This window comes from Trematomus bernacchii, unplaced genomic scaffold, assembly GCF_902827165.1.
Source record: "Trematomus bernacchii unplaced genomic scaffold, fTreBer1.1, whole genome shotgun sequence".
Classification (NCBI taxonomy): Eukaryota; Metazoa; Chordata; class Actinopteri; order Perciformes; family Nototheniidae; genus Trematomus; species Trematomus bernacchii.
Window position 1 is genome coordinate 3936784 of NW_022987477.1, and position 21630 is coordinate 3958413.

A 21630-nucleotide genomic window follows, 5' to 3' on the forward strand; every position below is an offset into this window, starting at 1 on the left:
AAAGTGAATCTGTTACTGAGTTACGTGAGTTCCCTGAGCACGAATACAGATTTATTCTACTCTTTTCACCTTGCATACTTTAGCAAAATGCAGCAATGTGGTCATGATGTATCTTGGATATATCATTTTTCTTATATCAGAAAAAGGCATGGCGAACACACAGATATAGACATGCTCAGCCGCTGAGATTCAGGCTCTGCTGTGGGAATAATCGTCCACTCAATGTTCACTTGTTGAACACATCCGCTGAGATGAGGCGCTCTGAATTGCAGAGCGCTGAGTTGTTTTCCTGGGTTGAGTTCTTGGCAGCGCTACAACCCCACCCGGAGGTAATCAGCACGCTGTTTGGGGCTTTTCAGTCAAAGCTCTGCAGAGGGATGGGCTTTTACTCAGGGCGTTTTACCTAAACAAACACAGCGGGCGAATGCCAATGACGACCAAATTCAGGAAGAGGGAGATTGCAAACACATATACAGAGGCCCTCTGAGGGCATGAAGGAATGCCGTGTTCCCCTACGGGCCTAATTGCCAGACACATGCACCAGATGTGGCTGAGCATTCATTTGCAGAAAAAAGGATTACAGGATAGCAAACAATAACATGCAGGATGGCGAAATAACTTAATCCTGGTTATGTAACGTGGTGGAAAAAAGGTGGGGTATAGCTGATACTTCTTCTAGCGTCTCCTCTGCAGGTTTAAAGAGGCCTTATTATTATACTTTTTGGGGTTTTCCCTTTCCTGGAGCGTGTTGTTGTATAGGTTTTAGTGCATCTAAATAATCTGCAGTTCCCAAGTTCCCTCAAGAGAGAGTTTCTCTTGTTTACTTCCGTAACATAATGACATCACTATGTAAGAATCGTGCTTCTATTGGCTAGTGCTCCAACACATTGTACGTGATAGGCTAAGGGGCGGGAGATCTCAAAGCAGTTGACCATCACAACAGAGCTGGCTAACCAATCAGAAAATATACAGTACAATTAATTATTTATCAATGCAGTAACTTTTTTATGTGTTAAAGGTGGGGTAGGTAAGTTTGAGAAACCGGCTCGAGATACACTTTTTGTTATATTCCATGGAATGCTCTTAACATCCCGATAGCAATGAATATCTTAAGTGCTTTGACCAAAAAATCCATAAAAAAATGTCATCTGTGGAAGCCGTAGTACTGTAAAAAGCACGACCAATCATTTTAGCCGGCCCGGCTAAAATAACTGGATGGCCTACCTGCCTGTCAGCTTTCCATCTGTGCACAAACTTATCTCGTGCCCTCATTGGTCATGTGAGCGTTCGTGTGTGTTGGAGGAGGGGCTCTATAAGGAAGTAGCAGATTTCTTCCGACTGTGTATTTTCAAATTCTAGCGCACTCGAGCTGGTTTCTCCAAAATTACCTACCCCACCTTTAAGTGTTTCAAAGTCTATTTTTCATCTCAAGAAATATCCAAAAATGTCAACTCAACATGTAGAGATGCGAGAGGGGTTTTGTGTTTTTAAATATAAACTTCACTCTATAACTTTATATAATAAGGCGACACATTGCTGCTTTGCTCCATGCAGCCTACTGTCAGATACCATAAAGTCCTCTTCAGCTGAGCCCTCTTTGTGCTCTTCCTGTGATCACTCCTGTTATATTTCCACTAGAGGATGAAACTGAAGCACAGATGGCATGAAAACTTCACATGTTGTCTGAACTAAACACTCTTCCCAGACGTCTAGTGTCCTTCTTTTTCTTTTTTTAAAAACTCATGCTGTGTGCCGGCATTGATATTTCCACAACACTTTTCGCAACCTAATTAAATCTTGACACTCAAACAACGGAGGATTTATTTTGGAGAGGCTCCTCAGCTGATCAGATGGCAAAGTGAAGCTGATTGTCAAGGTAACCCTGCCAATGTAACGCTTTCTCATAAAATAGGCTTATCTCCTAAACTGCGATGAATAAACCTCCACATGTGAGGAAAAACTTGATCTGTTGCCTGCTTTTTCGTGGCCTGTTAACACAAGATATGGAGTTTTTTTTCCTCTTATTTTTCCTGAGGGAAGCACAGATAATCCCTTGTGGATAGGAAATATCTGACCCGGCCACTGATTTCTGGAGACCCCGCTGCGCCTCTATCGTGGATTAGTGGAGCTGAATTGGAATCGGAGGTGGAGATGGAGCCGATGGGCAGAGGCGGCATTCAGGTGTGAAAGTGCACACATTTACTGTCATGGTTTGGTTCATCTCAAAATGCATGAAATTTCTCCCTGGATATCATCTCATAATAAGGTCATTAGACCTCAGGGCGCTGCGGGAGGCTGTGCAGAAATTTCCAAAAACCTCTGCGGAAGGGTATGCAGCGTGTGTGTGCGGGCTGTTTCTGTATACACAATATATAATATATTCATCCATCTCCACTTAATATTAGAATTGAAGGTCAGCCTTCTGAAATAAGAAGCGGCCGGCCTCAAAATTCAATTTCTGCTTCATTTCCGGGCTGCGACAGAGATGTTAATACAGCCTTCTATATATTCGCTTCATTTCATACACTGCAGACATGTAGCCACCACCAAACTCCCCCAAGATAGCTTCCAACTTTGCACCGTGCCAATTAAATTAGTGAGAGATCATTGATCACCCACGGTCATGACAAGACGAGGGAATTAATTAGACTGACAAAAAGTGAGAAAGATGAGAGGATATTTGGCGGAGAGACAAAGATGGAGGGGCAAAGTGAGAGCGAACGAGTGAGAATATGTACTGAAGCATGGAGGAAGTGTGTGTCTGCAGAGTGAGATACAGCAGGCGGGACAGACAGGAACTTTGTGGATTTACAGCTTTTTGAAGAACTCCCGCGGTCTCAAGTAATGCTACGATCATTGGCACTTTAAAGGCAAATGTTGCACTGTCATCACTGAAAATTAACTTCAGGAAAGACGCAGAAACCGATTTTAAATGAGATATATTTTATTGATCTTTGACAAACATAGTCAAACTTCAAGAGATTCAGTTACTCGTTTGCACCTCATCAGATTTAGCTTGAAGGTGTGTGTGTTTGATCTGACCTCTCCTAAAATATCCCTCTCCCTCTCAATTCATATTAACTTCTGCTGCTTCAAAGACACAGATGCTGATTTAAACTACATCAGAGAGTGGGTTACTGAGCCATAAAACCAAACTTTAGAATATATCAGGATATGATTAAAGGGATCCTTTTTAAATGCTGAAAAATAATCAACCAAGAACAGTTAGTTTTATCTGTAATTTTGTTATTCACAATGTATTTACCTATTCCCACTCGCCATATAGTGAGCCAGAATGGTACCTCTATTCATACAGATATTTTAAAATGATAAGTTAGCCTATATATGGCTCAAGAGGGGAGAAAGAAATAAAGAAATGACAAAATGTCAAATGAGATAACAAAACAAAGAAACTTGATATTTAGAATAGGAATATGTCACACTCTTTGAGGCTGTACTTGGGCTCAGCAATGCTTGAAATGCTAACATCAACAAGCTAATGTGCTGATATTATGCAGGTATAATGTTTACCATGATTAGCATATTTGCTTATCATGTTAGCATGCCAGCACTTGAACTAAACACAAAAAAAAGCACATGTTTTGTGCTTCTGTATGTCCGAGTAACACCATTATAGGAGCAGGTTAAGTCATAGTAGAAATATTTCAGTCCGAACCGAATTGATGGAATCCCTAAAGCAATGCATGTTTAAAAATATGGATGCTGACCCATGAATATGCAATAGGAAGTCGACCTCTGGTTTGTTTTCCTCACTGCAGTTCAAACTGAGTGTTGCTTCTGAGCTGCATCTCAGTCTCTGATCACTCTTATTCACAAACATCCATCTCAGAGCAGGAGAACAGGTCAGTCTGAGACCTGTTTCTTTTTTCTTCCTGCGATAAGCTCAATCTCATGTCAGTGTATCCAATTATACAGCCTCGCCGGCCGCATTCAGACGAGGTCACCTTAAATCCTATCTCCTCCTCATCGAGCGGAGGTTGAAAGGGGGATTTGATCAGGCGATAGCGTGTGAGGCGGAAGTTGGAGGGGAGGGGGGTATATTAGCTGAATTTTCCATTAGCCCCCCTTTCCATCTTTTTTAAGAGAAAAGCTTTGGGTGGTAAAATAGGGCCAGGGGAGCCTTACCAATTAAAATGTGAAGTAGGTGGTCAGTTGAGGGATGAGTCAGCAGATGCCTTATCAATCCTCAGCCTGTGTGTGTGTGTGGTTGCATGCAGGTTGGTGTATAGATATGTGTGTGTTTTCCTGGGTGTCAACATCAACAAGAGACTACATTATGTCGAGCTACAGTAGTGTCTTGTATTGGTGATACAGCGCTCTTTGAAAAGTGATTATTTAGTTAGACATTTCTCCTTATCCTCCCACCCTCCTCTGATGTTGAGCTGAAGGTGATGATATGCGGGGCAAAGTATTTTCTTTGCAGGGCTGAAAATCCGGGAAACAGTTTAGTCAGCGCCGCGGATATATCAGCATGTACATATTACATAGAAAAGGCTATTGCTAATCTAATTAAGATAATCCTTCCCAGCAGGTTAGGTTTATGTAAAACAACAATTAAGCTGCATGAGCATTTTATTATTCACTCTTTAAAAGTTACATTTATTTACAATAAAACGTACTTATCCACATTGCTCATGCATGTATGACCAGTGGTTGATGTTAGCTATTAGGCTACTGTAATAGCCTTTCAGACAAACAAATATGGCGTGCCGTTGCTATTAGAAATAATGGCTTTCAGAGTGCATTGTATCTGAAAGAACTATCATGTAGAACAGCCAATAGGAACACCCACTCTCTGAAATGACCTTTGATTCGACAGTATCCCATCTATGGCTATAGTTTCCTTTTGTGTAGTTATTTTTTGGATCCAATAGCAGCTGCAGTAGGGTTTTTTTCTCTCAGACTGCCTGAATGACAATGTCCATACCATAGCTTCAACATGACTTGTGATTAGAAGGATCTTTTGCACAGCTATTTATCCGTTAAAAATCACTTTGATCCATTACGGGAAGTGCAAAAATCTATGAACCCACTCAACAATGTGCGCTTATTTAAAATTAAAAAGGAGTCCTTTTGGATTATGCATAGCTCATTTAATTATGTATAACACTGTTTGTGCAGAGTGAGAGGGACTGTAGTCAGTGGTACAACTGTTGTTTACAAAAACATGAATGTCATGAATCTGAGAAAACAAGGACTTACACTTTGTACACCAATTGAATAAAGACATCAGGCTTAAGCATCACAATTCATAGCGTTAGTGCTCCAGTTGATTCATTTATTCTAGAGATACAAAGAGTTCGGAACATAATATTGTTGTGAGAAAGCTCCTGCTCCTCCTGATAACAGTGAACACACAACATGAGTGCACAGAGGAGCAGTGATTCACACAAGGTCAGCCCCTGCCCTCAGGTCCTGCTGGCTGTAAATCACTCTCGATAGGAGCATCAGCCAAATGCTTAAAATGTAAATATCCTCATGATGGTGGCTGAACCCGGTGCCAGGCCCGCGGGTCCATCAGCCGGCCGGGCAGCGTTGGCAGGGAGCAGATGGGGGGGGGGGGGATGGAGCCATCCTCTGATGAGCCATTGGGAGAGGTTCACTGATTACACTAATTTAACGGATGAGTTTAATTTCAGTCTGCTGGATGCGAGAACCAGGACAAATCATGGCTTTTGTAGCGTTTATTCTTTTTTTTCATGCAGCTGCCTGACTTTACCTTTCATCTCTTTGTGATCACCAGTTCTCTCCACACTGCTGACTTTGAGTTGTTATACTGGAAAATGTGTTGCATGTTATCAGCAGGACTTGACATAAGGGATAGCATATGCTACGTTATAGTCCTCTACATTAGCTTGTTACCTTGTAGAGTTGTAGTCTACTCCATTGATTGACTTTTTTTGGAGTCAGTTCTGGAGCTTGTTGTGTTTCTTGATCACAGACAGATTTGCAGAGAGAGCATTACTGATCTCTGGTCTCTTTAATGATGTGTTTAGGGGGCTCGAAATTTGCAATTTAAAACATAAAGTAGAAGAATAAAACAGATTGCTCTACAGAGTTTCTTATCTAGCCTTTTTTTTATCCTTTGGCCTGTCCTCGTTTGTTTTACAACGTTTTATGGTGCCGTCTTAGTCAGGTCTTTAATAGAAGTTTCAAATGTAAATGGGACTTATCTAGTTAAAGGTGGGGTAGGTAATTTTGGAGAAACCAGCTCGAGTGCGCTAGAATTTGAAAATACACAACCGGAAAAAATCTGCCACTTCCTTACAGAGCCCCTCCTCCAACACACACGAACGTGCACATGACCAATGAGGGCACGAGATAAGTTTGTGCACAGATGGAAGGCTGACAGGCAGGTAGGCCATCCAGTCATTTTAGCCGGGCCGGCTAAAATGATTGGTCGTGCTTTTTACAGTATTACGGCTTCCACAGATGACATTTTTTTAATGGATTTTTTGTCAAAGCACTTAAGATATTCATTGCTATCGGGATGTTAAGAGCATTCAATGGAATATAACAAAAAGTGTTTCTGAAATAAATTACATACCCCACCTTTAAGTAAAGGTTAAAATAACAATTATCCTTATTATTTAGAGTATAATTGTCCTTGAACGATAGACTGTAAAACTCTGAAGTACATGGAAATGTCTCTATTACTCCAATCAGTTTTTAATACATTCTTCATACTTTTGAAGAACAGGTTGTCATTGTAACTTGATCTTTCATGTTCGTTTTTAGATTAAGTTAAAGGGGGCACATTATGCACATTTTTTAAGTTTCATATTCATATTTTGTGCCTCTGAAATGTTTATAAGCTTTCATATTCAAAAAGGGCTTTATTTTCTCATACTGCCTATAGTGAATAGCCCAGTCTGCTCAACCTCTTAAAGATGTCCCGCCCCTTAGCCTAAGTGTGTAGTAGCTGTAGCCAATAGAAGCGTGAGTGTTACATAATGATGTCACTATTTTCAGGAAGTAAAGGAAATGAGTCCAACGGAGGCATTTCAGGGAAGGGGGGAGTCTGTTGGAGAGAAACTCCCTCTGGAGGGAACACAGGGATTTTAGCCTTTGCAGACTACTTACATGCACAAAGACCTACACTACAGGAAAGGGAAAACCCGAAAAAGCACAATAAGACCCCTTTAAGGAATACTTTACCATTCGGCCATGAGGATATTATAATATGATGATATAACCTGAGTAACATGGTGCAGTGAGTTGTAGAAACAGCTTCTAAAACCTCCTTTTCCATTTTCCAACCTGAGTATATCCTCAACAGCCTTCTGCGGAGATAATAGAGAGCTTATCCCACACTCTTTTGTCCTTCCTTCACAGAGCGGCTCACAGCTTCTGAGCTCAACTTTTCAACAAACTTCTGTAAGCAACTGACAAATTGCACAACTTTTTTTAATGCGGGTTGCCCTGGGAACAAGGCATGCCTGCTCACTTTCAGCTCAACATAGATTATGCTTCCACTTGACATACAGACTTTAGTACGTTACAGGAGACATGAAGTGGGGGGGGGGGTCTGTGAGATTTCTGTGGGAGTGAAATCATGTGAGAGACAGATAAAGCTCTTCCCGGAGAACCTCGGGAGTACACATCACTTTTTTTGAGGATGCGGCTTGTCACTGCGCATCACCCAGACAGCCGAGCAGCGACTACAATAGGCAATTAGAAGCTCCCATGGAAGCACAGGAACACACTATATAAAAGGGAGAAGGGGGGAGGATGTGGGGGAGAGGGGTGAGACTGGGATCCTTTTGAAGAGTCTGATCTCAGCAGGAGAAGAATCACAATCACCTTTATTTACTCACTGAAAAACACTGCACTCTTGAAGAATTTGTCTTGTGCTTATGAATGCAATCACACAACAGTCGCACACTCGGCTCTGATGGCTTTAAATTGTGCAGAGGAAGAAGAAAAGCCCACCCCTCCTTCCTCAGATTACTCCTTTTTCCAGCCTGAAGTAGTACCAGGTGGTTGATGTTTTGTTATGTAAAAGTCGACAGGAAGTGATGAAAATATCCAGAGAAGTGTGCCGCCTTTAACTCAGCGCCCCCGTCCCATTCTCTATTTCGACGGCTGACCTCATTTTTCAGGAATGTAAGTGCTCCTAGTTTTTATCCCTCATTTATACGAGGCAATGAGGGGAAGTGCATCGTGGGAGAAAGGGCAGCCGTCATTCTTGTGGACCTGTCAACGGTCCAAGTTGACGGCTGGAGAATCCCGCCCCCTGCCCCCCCGATTGACAGGATGCAAACTGACACACTGTCCACCTTAGTCTGGTCACTTACATGTGTGAAAACAAACATAGAAGAAGAAAATTGTTGCACAGATGACATGCTATGAAATACATTGATAATCCTCCAAAGATTTGAGCAAATAGGAGGGAACACAGGGATTTTAGCCTTTGTAGACCATTTACATGCACTAAAACCTATATTAAACTCTACAGGAAAGCCATAACCCCCAAAAAGCACAATAGGGCCTTTTTTTATCTAAGATTCCTACTCGCAAGGCGTTCACTTTGAATTGAAACTTTTAACTTTCCTTGGAAAAAGTTTATATTTGTTCCCTACTCTGTTGTGAATTTGTAATTGTGTGGGTCAAACCTGCTCCGTCAACATAACACAGAGGTTTTAAAAAAAGCTCCTTCAGCTGTCAGATGTGGTGTGGCAGTGTTATTGATCAGGAGAAACGAGGACTGAAGGTTACATCCTGCCTTCCTGTGTGTTTATTTAGCCTACAGTGAGAGAGAAAATGTCCTCCGAATGCCAATTAAGCCGGTGATGGTCAGATCATTGTCACGGCGCGCTGATGACTGGCAGGCCTGACATGCCGGCTGAGCGGTGCATGTGGTTCCTTTAATTAATTGCCAGAGGCTCGGATACACGTGGGCGGACTGAGCGAGTATGGTTGTCGACGGAGAGCAGAACTCACGCTTCATATCATTCTGTGTGAAACAAAGGGTGAGAAATGTAGGCAGAGTGAAGCTTCGCTGCTCTCTGACAGAATGAAGTGTTTTTTTTCCTGCGCGATTGATCTCCCAAGTACAATTTGTTGGTTTCTGTAGAGCAATTTGTCTATGAGCAAAATGTACAGCATTAATCAGAGGGTAAGTTATAGGTTAGCTTTTATCTCCCTGTTACAGTGCGTGTCTGTATTTGCACCAGTGGGCCTCTGCAGCGATATGTGTCCCAGGGGTGGCAGCCAAATGTAGGCACCAAAAGTCAACATTAGCATTTCAGAGGCCCATCTATTTCAATTAACTCGATCTTCTTTAAGATTTCCCAGAAATACCCGGGAGCCCGAAGCAGTATCAGGCATTGGCGGGCTCCAGGGGTGGGTTGCCATTTCAGAGTCTTTATGCATCACAAATTTAAATTCATTATCCTCCATAATTAAAGCAAATATATCAAAGACTGCTAACACTGCAGCGATACTGTCTGTGATCTCCAGGGGGACCGAGGCTCAGGCCTGCAGCCCTGGTGGCTTCTAAGATGTTCAAACAGACAGATATATAAATATAGCATCTTGTTAAACGCATCCTCAGGGTCCCCTTTAATAATTTAACCCCAAAACAGTGAGCCATCTCAGCCTACGTCATTGTCGTTTTCTGGGGAATTATAATAGCCACTCTGATGGTGGTGACATCATTTTTAGTGGCAATACAGTGCTTTTTCACGGGTAGAAAATTGTATAATACTTCTGTGATGCTTTCAAAGGAGAATTAAGAGTGTGTCTGTGGTGCTACTCAGAGAATTAAACCTGACACTACCATAATTGTTGGTATATTTCTTCTCCTTTCAGGTATATAGCAGTATTCTAGTCTAGCTTTTTAAATGGCACCCTTTTTATTTTTGATCATATTTATCCACAGTGCTTTATGTTTTAAATGGGTTATATGCCTCAAGGCAAAATAGTATTAAGCCTTGCCTATGCTTGAGTGATAATTGGTACAAATAAGGCCAATCTGTCCTAACATGACTTTTCAGAGGAAACATTTCTTTAGAGAGCTGTCTGAGCAGCCACACTGCAAGAAATGTCAACAGCAAAAGGTCATTAAAGATAAAATAGCACTTTTAGATTACGAAAGAGAAGCTACACAAGGCACTGGGATATGTTTCCTCTGGTTTGAGGCCTTTGAGCTCATGGGACTCGTATGGACTCACTTTGAAAGCCATGAAATACCTGCACCAGCAAAGGGGATTCTCAAAGGGATCATAGGGGATGATCAGCTTGTGGGTGACAACGGTGACCCCTTGGCTAACCTGAAGGGCAACCGGGGGACCAAATGGACATTTCGGGTAGATTTAGCAACAAGAAAGGACGGGGGTGACCAGAAGGACACTTGGACCAAACACAAAGGCAATAGAGTGGTTCCAAAATGAATCCTAGACACGGAGATTAGTTAGCATTTTTTCACTTCCGTGTTCCCACGCACAAGTCAATGTTTTTTTGAAATTGTTTTTGCTTAGATGCACGAAATAAGGTCTATGGTTAACACAAGCCTCGGATTGATTGATTGAAAAGTTTATTAACAGCTTGTATATTGGGTACAGTACAGTACAGCTCAAAACATACAATTGTTAAGGGGATGCAGACCAGAGAAAGACTTTCGTCTTGTTTACATCAGGGTCCCCCATTTCCAATTCATCATATCATTTAAGACATATAAGACATATTTGACATGCAGATGGCTTATTTACAATTTACATACAGTTGGTTTTTTACATACAGATGGCTTATTTACAATTTTCATTTTAGATTTCGTTCTAATACATCCTAACCGGACATTTAAGACATACCAAGTCTACAGATATACAGTTAGTAACAGAGTCTAAAATGCGAGTATATACATAGATGGGGGGGGGGAAGTTGTCCATTGTACGACAGGTTGAGATTTGTACCATTACCGGGGCCAGTTTTGCAATGCTCTCCCCCGAAGGTGCTCTTTAAGAGAGGTTTTGAAGGTAAGTATAGTTTTACTTTCACTTTCCTTTACATTTGTGGGAAGAGCGTTCCACCTTGATGTGGCATAATTGCGAAACGTGTATTCCCCCTTTTTTGTGCCAAATCTGGGTTTTACATGATTTGTGGAGCTCCCTCTGGTGTTATGATCATGGTATTCCTTGACCTTTGGGAAGAATTTTGACATGTACATGGGTACCATAGAGGTGTAGTGGATCTTGTAGACCAGGCCCATTGCAAGTAGCTGTACTCTGTCGTCTACTCTAAGCCATCCTAGGTTGTCAAAGTGGGCAGAGGTGAGGTGGGTTCTAGATGAAAGGTCAAGCAGTAGTCTGACCAGTTTATTTTGCGATGTTTGAAGTTTTATTTTTAGCGCCTTGGAGGTGCTATGGTACCATGACGTGCAAGCATAGTCATAGTACCCTTGAATGAGTGCTCCTGCCAGAGTTTTCAGGGTGCTTTTGTTTACCAGAGAGGAGATCCGGTATAGGAATCTAGTTCTTTGATTGACTTTTTTTATTACATTGGATGCCATTTTGTCACAGGAGAGGTTTGCCTCAAGAATAGATCCTAGGTATGTAATTTCCTTCTTACTAGTGACAATAATGTCACCCACTGCAACTAAGAAGTCGTCGGATTTGCTGAGATTATGTTTAGAACCGAAGAGAATGGACTCTGTTTTACCCAGGTGTAATGATAATTTATTATCGGCGAGCCAGGTGCAGATTCTGCCGAGCTCGGAGCTGAGTGTTTTTTCAACCTGCAATCTGCTCCTGTCAGAGACCAGCAGGGCTGAGTCGTCCGCGAACAGGAACAAGTTGCAGTCACATGCTGATGACATGTCATTTGCATAAATTAGGAACAGTAACGGACCTAATATGCTTCCTTGTGGAACACCACAGCTCACTGGGAGGGGGGGGGACAGAGTACCGTTTACCTCCACCATCTGTTCTCTCCCCTCCAGGTAGGATTGCATCCAGCTCACCGATAGTTTATCAAAACCAATTGCTTTTAGCTTGTCAATCAGAATGGGGTGATTGACAGTGTCGAAAGCCTTTTGTAGGTCCAGCATCACCATGCCGCAGTATTTACCCTCGTCCACCTCTTGTTTGATGTGGTCGTTCAAATAAAGAAGGCATGTGTCAGTGGAGTGGGATGTTCTAAAGCCAGATTGAAATTGGAGATATTTTTGTTTTTTTCTACGACCTTAAATATGTCGGTAAATACCTGAGGTCAGAAGCTTTAACATGTTTTCAAAAAGGCGGTTGCTAACAAGTGAATAAACAAGACCACTTAACATGTTCACGCCAAACATTTGTTGCCTGAAGGTCGATGTACGTTTTTTTAGTTTGATCGCCCAAAACAAAATATAAAACAAAAAAACCTAAATGGAATGCTTTAGTGTGATGTCATGCAACCAGAGTTGGGTGTAACGCGTTACTTTTATAATTCAGTAATCACACTACAGTTACTAACATTGCCCCGACACGCGTTACTTCGTTACTTTTATAAAATCAGTCATAATCACACTGACAGATAAGAGGGGTTTCCGCCGCAGGTTTATATGTACGTAATCTGCGCGACTTGCGCGTCCACATCTCCACGTGCAGTGCTGCATAAACATGGCTGAGTCAGCGATAACTTTCGAGGGGTGGAGGTATGCCCATTATTTTGAGTTCGTCCGAAGAATAGACAGGAATGTGACGGTGAGGTGCAAACTGTGTCCAGGCCAGAAGCTGTTATACACTGCTGCAAACACCACGTCAAACCTCAACAAACACCTGCAAAGAACACATGCTAAGGTGAAGCTAATAGCTAAGGACCGGACCCCCGAACCCAGAGTGAGGATGTTGTGAGTGCGCCACCGCCGACTCCGAAGCAGCACAAAGTAGAATTTGGAGGACCGGTAACCAAAGCAGAGATGGACAGGCTTGTAGCATCCTTCATAGTAGAGGTAATGTTGCCCATTTGCACAGTGGAATCACCATCGCATCGTTCAGAGATATACTGCGCAAAATACAGATAGCAGGAGACTGAGGACAGCCATAGTCAGAGCTATCTGGATCAGTCTTATGCGACAATGGAAACTGAACTAAAGAGAACATTTGAAACTTTAGCAGTCTGCGTGATCTGCCTGTAGGGAGGGGCGGGCCGGCCCTGCGAGTAAAGTAACGAGTTACTTTATGTAGAGAGTAACGAAGTAGTGTAATATATTACTTTTTTTTAAAAGTAATATGTAATATGTAATATATTACTTTTTTTTAGTAACGACCCCATCTCTGCATTCAACCATGATGTATTTTGTTTGTAGCATTCTGTTAGCTATTTACTTCTGAAGGGGGCATTTGGGTAACCACAGGGGAAAGTGGGGTAACAAGATGGGGGCACCACGTGGGCCTCCCGCGTGCAGGACATGCGGTGCCCCTCTGCACGCGCCTCTGTCGCCACTTTTAAACTGTGCCAGGGACAAAACCATGTGAGCAGGATGGACATTTTTTGCAGTGCGGAGCTCAGCGGTGCGGCAGTAGCGCTGTCTGCTGGCTCGGGTCTGCTCACCGCCGGCTAGACTCACATCACATCCCACCCCCAGCCTGTGGTGACACGGTTTCATCCTCTGCGAAGCCTGTAATGTGTGGTTTTCAACAGTGAGAGGGCGTACGCTTTCAGAGGGAGGCCGAGCCTGTAAAGCGGCAGTGGGAGGGCTTCTCCGTGTTTTCGCTGGTTTTAAATATAGGAAGAGAGCAGCCTCGACGCCCACCGAACAAGGCGAAGCGCGCATCAACATTTCGCCACCGCCGCTGCCCTGATTAGATCCACTGAGAAGCGGAGGAGAGCAGACACCCACAGACAGACAGGGAGGACTGCTATCTTGCTGGAACTAACACAAGGTGAGCTCCACATTTCTCCTTTAAAAAATGTGCATGTATTCTATGGAGTCTGGCAGGCGAAGCATTGAGGAAACACAACAAAGTTCTTTCCGATAGGGTTTTGCTTTGTTTGGCTGTGAAAAGGTGGCAGCCGCATCCTCCTGTTTGGCTTTGTCTGCACACTTCTGCATGGGCATTGTGTCAGTCAGGCAATACGAAATGCATGAATGTACCATTTATTTATCACACATATTAGAGTCTGCACTTACAAAAACGCTCCTTTTCATTGTTTTTTGTTTTGGAGGATTTTGAAATTTGAATTCCCATTCCTTAATTTCCTGACATTTCACATTTATTCATAATGGTCCACAGGTATTTTGTACTGCTTTATCTGAATCCTTTGTTGCTTCACTATCAGACGTCCTTTGTGTTATCTGAATTCCTGTAGCTCCACCACACATTTCCCATTTTCTCTCTAATGTCATTGACACCCATTGTTACAGTGATTTGTTCAAAACCAATAAGGTTAACTTTCAGATGAGATTTACCTTACTCTTGCAATCCTACAAACAAGAATGTGTACTTTTTGTGGGATAAAAACACTTTGGCCTCCTTCTATGTCCTATGTTCTTTTTAGGGTATATTATTTTGTAAAAAAAGCATCTTTCCTGCTGCCTCCTGTAGTGGGGAGTGCAAGGCGATAATGAAATGTAAGTGGCTTACTTCCTCTCCCCGGTGTGTTTTCAGTTGCACAATAAGAATTGATAAGTGCTCCTGCTGAGCCGTCTATGTTCTGCCTGAAGAAAGAGCTTGTTGTTGTTTTCAGTTTTGTAAAATGCAAAAAAAGGAAGGAGTCCAAAGAGGATTCCCAGCTATCTAAATTTGAAGTTTGGTTGCTCTCTGTAAACGCTGCATTCTTCTTTTCTCATTAAAATTCTTCTTCTTCCTCCATGAATTAGAAAAAGCCCAGTAATCCCCCTGCTTCTTTTTTTTGTTGTAATGCCTGATTTGCTGCTGCTGGACTTCATCCAACATTTAGGATGTGTCAACTCTCACTTAATTCTCTGCTAACTTAATTGCCTGCAGGATTACTGCGTTAGAATGAGAGTTTATGTCAGTTTGATTTCTTGTTCTGCTAGCTGTAAACCTTGACTGCCTTCTGGGCTCTTTCCTCCTTGTCTATAAAACCATTTCCCGCATCTTTTTTTGTCCCACAGTACACTGATGATCACAATCAATAGAAGACAATTGTGTTATGCATAGGCAGTGTATGCGTGCTAAACACTGTATGGATTGCAGCGTGTATTGACGGGTCTAATTGAATATCTAGGTGTGTTGCTTGGACAAAACAAGGAATTTGAAGAGTGATTATTGCCAGATTAACCTGTTTTGGGGGGAGCTTCGAGCACCCACTTTAAAGGGGCACTCCACCAATTTACATATTCAATTCAATGTAATCATTACATTACATTACATTGCATTTAGCTGACGCTTTTATCCAAAGCGACTTACAATAAGTGCATTCGACCAAGAAGATACAAACTTGAAGAAAACAGAATCATATAAGTACATCAGGTTTCATAGAGCCAAAACATTTCAAGTGCTACTCAACTGGCTTTAGATAAGCCAGTCCTTAGTTAGTATATAAGTGCTTTGTTAGTAATTTTATTGCTCGAAGTGGAGTCGAAAGAGATGAGTTTTCAGTCTGCGCCGGAAGAAGTGTAAGCTATCTGCTGTCCTGATGTCAATGGGGAGCTCATTCCACCATTTTGGAGCCAGGATAGCAAACCGACGTGTTTTTGCTGATGGGAACTTGGGTCCCCCTCGCAGTGTGTGTGCAGGGAGCCGTTTGGCTGATGCAGAGCGGAGTGCACGTGCTGGGGTGTATGGTTTAACCATGTCCTGGATGTAGGAAGGGCCAGATCCATAATCATCTGTGTATGTTGTCACGGCTTTGGCTTGAGAACGTTTTTATAAAAGCTTAAAGAAGTGTAAATGGAAGGGCGTGGACATTTACAAACCTTGAACGGTTTAACAAAAGATGCTAGTGAGTTGCATTATGGGAAATGTCATATCGTGAAATTGTCATTACATACAACCCTTGTTTGGTTGTGGAATTTTGGAGATCTTCATCTCTTATCCAGTGTTCAACAATTGATTTATGTCAATATGTGTATTGGGTTTACTCAATAGGGATTAGTGTTGGTGACTCACAAGGAGACGATGTAACAAGTCAAGCCTGCACAATGTTGTACGTCCAGTATTTAGAATATTATTATTGAAGGGATGGTTTACATTCCTGCAATTGCCAAGTTCCCACTGGCTGATTATATCCTCTAAAAACAACAGTCACATGAATCCGTAAGATGCTTGTTTTTTGGACGGAGTTGAGGGTGACCTGTCAACCTGCCAGGTTAGAGAATTTGGCAGCGAGACGGCCAGTCATAACAAAACTAATAGCACTCTGCACTTTAGAGGAACGAGATGGATTTGTTTGTACAGTTTGGGATTAGAAACTGGATCTTTGTTTTAAGCAAAAATGTAGAATACTGAGAAGAAGAAAAGGTCCAGTGCTACAAAGAAAATATCTATCTGTTATTCAAATGAATCCGTTTTCTCAAGTTGTTTGAACAAGATATGGAACTGAACATACGTAATACTAGGAATCTCTTTGATTCTTTATGTTGGTATTATTAGGAGTGGTCAAAATAACCTGAATGCTATCAGGCCCTGCAACCAGTCCAACCATTTGAAGGTTAACATGTTGAGACTTTTCCTACTTGGAGGCCATTTTAAAGACAAATAACTGTTATAGCCATTGGTTTACACAGGAGAAGCTCCAACTCCTGGCCAACATTAAGTGGACTCTTGTGTTGGGATTTGTAGTCCAATGAAAATAAATCTTTATGCGATGAAATCAAATCTGGAGGATAGCCTGATAAGGGTTGAGCCTGTAGTCATATGTATTTTTGACCTTATTTAGTGACAAATAACAGATTAAAATGGATAGAGAAGGCAAAGTACCCCAGTTGACCTATTTTCCTCCAAGGTGCAGCCAAGATGTTTTACATTGCAATATATTTTGTCTACTTTAAATCAACCTTTTTATTTTCTATGGTAAAAAAACAGCAGCAGAAGGGATGAGATTTCAAATTAAAATAACCAAGTTTAACAAAGAGGGATATCCCTGCTTTTATTTTCATGCAGTTTCTTGAAAGAAACAAACAGATTATGCAGATTGATAGCATTTAGCTGCTGCAGCCAGTGATTCTCAGGAGGAATATGTCACCCCATATCACCTACACTTACCTATATTTACTTTACTTTTATCTAACAGCTGCCTGATACCTTCTGTGAGCAGTCAGATGGAATGAAGGTAAACATTGCCTGTGAGTTTGCTGAGGCATGGTTCTTTAGACACGTTCACAGGCACAGCTTGAATTTGTCCTTAAGAGCTTAAGTTGTCCTGGCATCTTATTCCAGCCTTTCTCTATTCCTCTTACTTTGGAGGCGTGTGATATATTTTGAAATGTGATGCTGGGAGTTTGGCAACTGAAATAATCTCAGCTTTGTTATTTGTAAAAATGAAACGGGCACATTCATTTGATTTCATTCTTTCAAGAGTTGAATGATGTCATAAGAATTAGCATTTATAAATGAGTTTGGTTTTTAAAACTGAAGGATGATTCTTTATCAATTTTCTGCTCAAATGCATCTTCTCTGTGAGGCTGTCTTAGACATAATGGTGCTTTTAAATGCTAATGTCAGCATGCTCACAATGGACCCCTGTCTTCACTTTTCATAACCAGACATAATGTATTTTTATGATGTCCTTTTTGTAGTATAGAGGCACTTAGATGCTTCTAGAGCTAGCCTTCTATCCATAGTCATAACAGTTATTTTGTTGGCCTAGCATTAATGTTGCCATAACTTGATTTTCCTCAATGTAGCCGCTTTATGCTAAAACAAAAATGTATGACCCCTACATTAGGCCATCTCCACTGAGTTGGTAATGGACTGAGAAATACTGTTTAGGGTTATTTATTATATTTAAAACAACTTTAAGAGCGTTATGTTCTGGGTTAGACTGGAGCACAGCTGGGTTAACCGGCTTAACCCTCAAAAAGTGTGATTTGAAAGTCATGATTTTCTGCCACGCTAGCACCTCCTGGGCTTCTCAATGCGTCACATTAAATAAATATGACACGTTGTTCATTAACTAGATCAATGAGTTCACGTTAGCCTCAGATTGAATATGTCCAGCTGATGTTGATGTCAGCTGATGGAGGATTCACCGCCTGCAGGATTAGCCCACATTCTCCATCAACAGATATTTCTGCCCTGCGCTGGTTGTTTCTGTAACCTCTCCGGGGACGTACAGTCCAGATCCGCACACCCCCCTCCATACATCATTTCCCACTTTATTCTACTTTCCATTTTCCAAAACTGCACCTCGGCTGTCTCCTCTATTAATTTCCCCTCTCCCTAGACAGTTGGCAGGACTGCTTCCACCTTTCCCTCTGCTTCATTTGCATCTTGGCTCCACACGGTTGCCCAAGTGCTTTCTGGGAGTCAGGTGGCTAATTGGTTCCCATCTGTTGGGAGAAAGCGGCCTTCACGGATCCTGGGTAATTTGTGTCAGGAGTTTTGCCGTATTAATTTAGTTTCTTCCCTCCCTGTTTTACTTTTCTTCATATTGTCTCAGCAGGTGAGCATTGAGGTGTAGCTTTGACATCTTCGTGGTTGCTCAAACGCAAGACAGCGCGTTTGAGAAGCTGTTGGAACAAAATGTGTGCACAAAATGCATTATTTAGTTTTTATCGTGTTACTGTGTCATTTGTGAAGCTTCCTGAGGCAAGAGGAAGGATAGCAATGTAGTCATATCTGTATTTTGCAGCCACTTTTATTCTGATCTGCAGCGCTCTTCTGCTCTGAACACATACCTGCACTTCCTGCAATCTGAAGGTTTAATTTCACAATCACTTATCTGATGCACAAGTAGCTTTCTGTGTAAAGATAAAGGTTCAAATGGTGGAAGTGGCCAGGTCTAGCAAGTGCCCCGAGAAACAAAAACAGGAAGTGACAGGATAAAGAGATGCTTGTTGAATTCGTTGCTACCTAAAGAGGACATTTTTTTTAAAACATGTTTCATTTAGCAGACACTGCTAGCTCTCACACGACACTTTACATTACATTTAACATTCAACATCAACCGAGAAACCGTGTGTGGTCTCTGAGGGTAGCTATTTATAGAAAACCACAGGGGTTCATTTAGTAGCAACATGAAACAAACCATGATGTTGGCTTTTTAGTTTCCCTTTCCCGTAGTGTGTTAAATAGGTTGTTAAAATCCCTGTGTGCCCTCCAGTTGGAGTTTCTCTATATCTTGCTCAGTGAGAGAGCTCTCCACTGTGCCCTTCACCTCTCCTCCTCGTCTCTCTGCGCATTTTTATTCATAATGTTTTGTCACATGACCCCCTCCTGAGAGCGAGTTATCTGTGATAAATCAATTTCGAGCTTTTTTTGAGAGCTTCCTGACAATTGACGGGGGTGCCGGCGTTGACCTTCTGTAATGAGGTAAGGTCTTCATATCTGCCTGGCGGGGGTTCCTCCTCAGCAGGCTGAAATAAAGGGCTGTATTGCTTGGGTAAATTTCATTTGCCATAATAAAAAAAAAAGCGATATAGGAGAGACGAGAAGCGGATGAGGTTTAAAGTGGCAATTGAAGGAAGATGATAAAAGTAACTGGCAGTGTTAGACCTCCAAGGTTATCCCATAAGCTCCCTGAGAATTGCACACATCAGTAGATATGTTATTTAATGCACTTATTGTGTTTTTTGTCTCCTTGTATTTTGATTGCCTGCAGCAGGTTGTGAGATGCCGTGTTTCTCTGACACTCCATTTGTTTGCCTCGTATCTAAAATGAGGCTTGCATGCATACAAACAGGCATATTGATAAACCCGCTGACTAGTACAATCTATCCGTAGTGACAGTGTTGCATGCTTCTTTCGGGGGAGAAAGGCCATGAACTGGTGCCATTTGGCTGGCTTCTTTTCTTGCCCAGGATTCCTGAAAAAAAGATCCAATTTGAATCAATCACAGTCTCCCCCTGTGTTCCCGTTGTTTTGTGGGTGTCTCCCCCGATGATAGATGCTGTTATTCCCGTTTGCAGGATGGATTGTAAACGGTGACGAATGGCGAAGGCTAATGCATCGTCTGTTGTCGGAGGGAAATCATTTACCTTGCTTTCACAATCCATTTAGTCAATGAGAAGGAGAAAAGTTGGGTCTGGCAGAGGTGGTTCCACTCCGCACATGACACTGACAGAATATATCCGTGGATACTGCAGTTTTCACATAATACATGTGCCTTTTTATGGGCATTAATTCATGTCTCAAAGTGCCAACTCTGTTCAAATGAGTCTGTTGGAGGTTGGTTAGTCTCCTCTTACAGCCAGGTTGGCAGCTTAACCAGCCATCATTCACCGGTCCTATTTAGAGTGATTTAATGTGGTGTAACACAGCCTCCAGCAGCCATACTGGATATACGGAGGTGTTTTTTTGTGAAGTCAGTGTACTTGCATGATGATGGCAGATGTAGTTTGGCTTTTATGTCTTTGGACAGAAAATAATGTTTTTGATAAGGGGCTTTTTCACAGCAGATCAAAGAACATGCGTAACTAATTGTTTGACAGAGCTGCAGCTAAGAATGATTAGTTAATTGTTTTTAGAAACTGACAAAAATGCTAATGTATTCAGCTTCAATGATTGTTTAATTTAAGAAAACGTTACTGCCTTATTATTATTTACAGCCCAAAACATTGAAAGACTTATTTTACTTTCATATACTACAAGGAAAAGCAGCCAATCCTCACTTTGAATACGTGAAACCAGAAACTGTTTTTGCACATTAAGTCATGCCAATCTGCATGAGCAATACAAGGGCCCTGAAACTGGTATAGGTGAATGGAATGCAGCTGTTATTACTGCCACCTGTTCTTTTCCTGCTTTGACATGTCAAACACTGGCTGGTTCTCGTCCAATCTGTTTCTTTAGTGCATTAGAACAATAATAGAATTAGTTACATGTGTAATTGTGAGAATACATATTTAGTAAAGGCTCTAGCATCATTGCATGAGTGTGCAATTACGTAAAAGACCTTGCTGCAGGCCTCTTGAAATCAGTCTCTGGATATGCCAGCTGTGTGTGGCACGTTGCTGGTGATTACATTATTGTGTTGCTCATTTAAAAACCCAGCTGCAAGTAGAAACAATACCGTAGACAAACAGATGGGCATGTTCCGTTTAACTTGCATACTCTTTTAAAAAAATGTAGCTTGTAGATAATATAGATAACAGCAGCTCTCTCCCTTTGAAGCACAAATCGATCTGCAGTATTAGAGTACCTCAGTGGGTGTTTTTGTTCATGTGCAGACAGGTGTGCATGAAGCATGTTCCAGCCTTCAGGATGAAGGTCCCTGCTCCTCTGAGTCACCTGCAGGCTTAGCCAGACGTGCGTCATTTTGTATCATACATCCTCCCTAGGATGGACTTGCAAGGTGCCATTACACCTCAGTACTCTGGGTTCTTCAAAGTCCCTTTTTTAATGTAACGCCGACACACCTGAAAATCCATCGACCCCAGTGACAATGACTTCTTCTCGGCGTCATAGGGATCATTCCTGGACACGCCCGGGATGAGCTTTATTTTATTCTCCAGATTTCATTTTCAAAAGAGGCAAATTCAAACTGCAGATTGATCCATGTAAA

The 21630-nt window shown here is 41.9% G+C and overlaps 1 protein-coding gene across 2 annotated transcripts in view; it reads left to right on the forward strand.

Annotated features, from left to right (window-relative positions):
* The first annotated feature begins 13614 nt into the window (after nt 1-13614).
* rnf152 (ring finger protein 152) overlaps nt 13615-21630 on the forward strand; it is a 37675-nt gene continuing 29659 nt past the window's right edge. Inside the window, exon 1 of one of the 2 annotated variants that reach the window (XM_034149346.1) lies at nt 13615-13883. The gene's annotated coding sequence lies outside the window, so the exon portion shown is untranslated. Of the gene's footprint in view, nt 13884-17209; nt 17239-21630 lie in introns of those variants that run through there. The other variant, XM_034149368.1, reaches the window with a different exon arrangement.